The 5,090-nt window shown below is 41.2% G+C and overlaps 1 long non-coding RNA gene across 1 annotated transcript; it reads right to left on the reverse strand.

Annotated features, from left to right (window-relative positions):
* Positions 1–2,180: 2,180 nt before the first annotated feature.
* Positions 2,181–4,274, reverse strand: LOC135530624 (uncharacterized). Its single transcript, XR_010453876.1, has 2 exons — positions 3,772–4,274; positions 2,181–2,921 (listed from the first exon to the last, which is right to left on the reverse strand). It is a non-coding gene; the product is annotated as an uncharacterized LOC135530624 (long non-coding RNA).
* Positions 4,275–5,090: the final 816 nt, after the last annotated feature.

Here is a 5,090-nt window from a genome sequence, read left to right on the forward strand (position 1 = left end):
CCACTAGATTATACGTCACACTGGCAGCATCGCCTGAACCTAAAAGACGCACATCGCCATCTGCTGACTGGAGTGGCAACGCAGTTGAGGAACCAAAAGTTTATTTTTTAATTAATTAAAGTTGATTATCATATTAAGTCGTTCATAGAAAAGCATGTGTTGATTGATTCGTTTTTAATAGTGACAATCAAACTATTTAGAACAAACTTTATTGAATTGAACATGGATCATTTTGACCTGAGGCATATCTTTTATCAGCCTAAATGTGGTTTATTCAATTCTTCCAATTTTTCATTAATTTGTCAATCACCCACAATATGGACAACAAATTCAAATCCTTTGAAGTCATTTTGACACCAGCCAAAAGCACCTTTGATAAATAGGACATTTATTTCAAATCAGAATCAAATCACATGTTATTGACATACAATTGATTTAGCAAATTTATTGCAGGTGTAGCAAAATGCTTGTGCTTCTAGCTCCGACAGTTAATATCTAACAAGTAATATCTAGTGAATGTTTTGACCAGATAGACACCTGCAGACACCTGCAGACACACAGTATAGTGCCTCCCATGTTCTCTCCTAAGATTGGACTTTCTATACCACGTATCACCTGACTGTGTACAAAACTGCCAATGATAGAAAGCTCTTCCAGTGGTATACAGTGTATTCATTAAGTATTCAGACCCCTTCACTTATTCCACATTTAGTTACGTTACAGCCTCATTATAAAATTGAATATGTTTTTCCCCTCATCAATCTACACACAAAACCCCATAATAACAAACCAATAACAGAATTGAATTTTTTGCAAATGTATTTACTTAAGTATTCAGACCCTTTGCTATGAGACTCGAAAATGAGCTCAGACATCCTTCTTCCATTGATCATCCTTGAGATGTTTCTACAACATGATTGTAGTCCACCTGTGGTAAATTCAACAAATTAGACATGGTTTGGAAAGGCACACACCTGTCTATATAAGGTCCCACAGTTTACAGTGCATGTCAGAGCAAAAACCAAACCATGAGGTCAAAGGAATTGTCTGTAGAGTTCTGAGACAGGATTGTGTCGAGGCACAGATCTGTGGAAAGGTACCAAAAATGTCTGTAGCAAACAGTCCCCATGAACACAATGGCCGCCATCATTCTTAAACGGAAGAAGTTTGGAACCACCAATACTCTTTCTAGAGCTGGCCGCCCGGCCAAACTGAGAAATCGGGGGAGAAGGGCCTTGGTAAAGGAGGTGAACAAGAACCCGATGTTCACTCTGACAGAGCTCCAGATTTCTTGGACAATTCTGTGAAATGTGTTGGCTAGAGATGACTTGCAGGAGCTTGCAGGGATTTGTAGTCTTGCATGTTGTCTACTTTGATGCTAATTAGCATATTTGAATCCGAGAGTAGAGAGAGACAAATATATTGATAAAAGTATTTGTATTTATTACGGATCCCCATTAGTTCCTGCCAAGGCAGCAGCTACTCTTCCTGGGGTTTAATATGGATCCCCCTGCCAAGGCAGCAGCTACTCTTCCTGGGGTTTAATATGGATCCCCATTAGTTCCTGCCAAGGCAGCAGCTACTCTTCCTGGGGTTTAATATGGATCCCCATTAGTTCCTGCCAAGGCAGCAGCTACTCTTCCTGGGGTTTAATATGGATCCTCATTAGTTCCTGCCAAGGCAGTTGCTACTCTTCCTGGGGTTTAATATGGATCCCCATTAGTTCCTGCCAAGGCAGCAGCTACTCTTCCTGGGGTTTATTATGGATCCCCATTAGTTCCTGCCAAGGCCCCAGTTCCTGCCAAGCAGCAGCTACTCTTCCTGGGGTTTATTATGGATCCCCATTAGTTCCTGCCAAGGCAGCAGCTACTCTTCCTGGGGTTTATTATGGATCCCCATTAGTTCCTGCCAAGGCAGCAGCTACTCTTCCTGGGGTCCCCAGTTCTAAAATAAAATAAAGGCATTTATACCATTTTAAAAACATGACAATAAATTCACAACACACTGTGTCCTCAGTCACCTCGTCCCAGAGAGGTTTCCATGGTTATCAAAACATCACACCAGGTTGAGTCTAAACAAAACAGCCCTGTGGGGAAAATGAATGGAACCATCTCCCTGTTTGACCTCTAGTTGTTATGGATATTATGACTCTTCAGAGACACACAGTGGACGTGTCAAAATATGTTCCATTGATAAAGCACACTTTATTTAACCTCAATGTCATCTTGTGTTTACATGGCATTGTAGATTTTAGCTGTATATAGTATGTATTTTGGATGTTTTCAGTGTGTTTTCAACCCTTTCAGACAATGGATTAATCACAATTAAAAATAGTGCACTAACATTATACAGAGTGAACTCAAGTCTGACAGCCCAAACAAACACACACATTCTCAGTCAGAAACACAAGTCAGAACACAGCCTCTCGATTCTCTCATGTGTTTTCAGGTTCTCTGACTGGGAAAATGTCTTTCCACAATGAGAGCAGTGGTATGTCTTCTCCTCCTGTGTATTTGTATGTATTCTTTCATGCTCTTTCAGGTACCTTAACCGGGTAAATCTCTCTCCACACTGGGAGCAGCGGTACATCTTCTTACCTGTGTGTGTCCTCTCATGCTTGTTCAGGTTTCCTACCTGGCCAAAACTCTTTCCACAATGGGAACATTGGAAAAGCTTTTCCCCTGTGTGTCCCCTCTCATGCGTTTGCAGGCTCCCTAACTGGGTAAACGACATTCCACATTGGGAACAGTGGTAAGGCTTCTCTCCAGTGTGTATTCTCTTATGTGTTCTCAGGCTCCCTGACTGAGTAAAACTCTTCCCACACTGGGAGCAGTGATGTCGTCCTGCTGGTTTGGACGTCTCGGGGTCTGGTTTCCCTGAAGGACTCTTCCTGCTGTCAGAAGGAGAGTCTGGTCTCTATCCTGTCAAAGACAAACAGATGATTTAATTAAACAGACCTGAATGAAACCTCCACATGACCAAACTTCCTCTGACGTTTAATCTAGACTAGATCCCTCAATCACCTGAAGTCACTTTTCACAAGTGTTATTAAAGCCACTACAAAATGCAGGTCTCTGTGTGGTTCTTAGTCAGAGAGGCCTATAGAATGGTAGGCAAGTTGAGAATATCATTGTATGTTGTAGTCAATAATACAGTTTACACAAATGAGGTGAGATAAGGAGGTAAAGGCAAAAAAAGTCCAGCCAACGCTTGACACTCCAGCAATGATAAAGTAAATTAATTAAATGATAAATTAAATAAACGATTTGGTATCATTTTATTATAGAAGATTGAATACGTGTGCTTCAAATGGTTTGCTTGGAATGATTTGTAGCCATCGTCTGGACGACCTGTGCATGAGAGTCCATTCAACTCAGTTTCCCTACCTGAAAAAACGCCATTCCATAAAGTGTATTAGCGCACGCAAATTCAGGAAGACACCGAAGAGCAGATGGCCTGACCGCGTTTTGCGACTGTCGGCTCACTTGACCGCAGTCAACGGTGGGCTGGAAATCGCCTCCAGTTTAGTACAGTGGAACTGCAGTATTGAATGAAGGCAAGTCCATTCCGTGAGACATTTAAGTTGTGATTTTGGGTGCAAATCCATTGTTAACGTTTAGTTGTTGGCCAGCTTCTTGATGGTATTCACATCTTACAGTGTAGCTTTATCAATTCCTACATTAAAAAACGGCATTTAAGATCAGAACTAGAGTAGAATGCCGCTTTAAAACCACGTATCAGTTCAACAACTATTTTCAAGACAGGACTTACTGGTGTTACTCAGATCTTCTGTCTCCTTCTCTTCTTCCCTCTCCTCCTCCTTCAATATGACAGTTATCTCTCCTTCATTCACTCCAAAAAAAGTATAATCGTTTTCTTCCTCTTCTTTCTGTGTAACAGCCTCACCCTCGACTTCTTCGTTTACTGTGACATCCTCCTCTTCATTCTCCTCTTTCACGACAACGTTCAGCCAAATACCTTCTTTCTCCTTCCAGCAGACCTCTTTTTTAGCAGGAGGGCAGCAGCTTGCTGAGCTCATGGTCGGGGATGTTAGCCAGCTAACCTAGCTAGTTAGCGACTAGACTAGTGATAGGCTCATTTATCAAGCCAGCTACCGTTACCTGACGAAACGGAAATATGACATAAAATGGGGAAACTAGTTAAAAGACAGAATTATGTTCCAAATACAGAAGTAAATATAGACCGAAGCAGTCTGAACAGCTTGAACGTTTCCGCTCGGAAGATACCGAGGTGGCTGACGAGATGTTGTTGAAGAAGCGTCCCGTCCACTACATTATACGTCACTCTGATAGCATCGCCTGAAAACGCATATCGCCATCTGTTGACTGGAGTTGTTAACGCAGATAAATGTTTATTTTATTTCCAGACAAACAGTGCATTTTTACATTTATTTCATTAAATAATAATATAATAGTCAGACAACTGCAGATTTGTAATAAGTATGAATTTAAAACCTACTTCCACATTCTACCAACCCAACAGATGTTTCTACTTCAGGAATATTTTACCAATGAGGAGAGTCTTTCCACATTCTACCAACCCAACAGATTGTTCTACAACAGGTTATTAACCAATGAGGAGGGTCTTTACACATTCTACCAACCCAACAGATGTTTCTACTACAGTATTAACTGAGGTGGGTCTTTACACATTCTTCCAACACAACAGATGGTTCTCCTCCAGGTGTTAGCCAGCTAACCTAATATTAACCAATGAGGTGGGTCTTTACACATTCTACCAACACAACAGATGTTTCTACTTTATTAACTGAGGAGGGTGTCACGTTCTGACCATCGTTTGTGTGTTTTTCCTTGTTTTACTGAGCTGGGTGGGCATTCTATGTTGTGTGTCTGGTTTGTCCAGTTAGGCCTGATATGGTTCTCAATCAATATTAACCAATGAGGGAAAACCCTGACAGAGGGTCTTTCCACATTCACCAACATTAACTTCTACTACAGGGAATATTAACCAATGAGGTGGGTCTTTACAACCAACACAACTGATGTTTCTACTACAGGGAATATTAACCAATGAGGTGGTCTTTCCACATTCTACCAACACAACAGTGA

The sequence above is a fragment of the Oncorhynchus masou genome, unplaced genomic scaffold, assembly GCF_036934945.1.
Source record: "Oncorhynchus masou masou isolate Uvic2021 unplaced genomic scaffold, UVic_Omas_1.1 unplaced_scaffold_1398, whole genome shotgun sequence".
NCBI classification, from domain to species: Eukaryota; Metazoa; Chordata; class Actinopteri; order Salmoniformes; family Salmonidae; genus Oncorhynchus; species Oncorhynchus masou.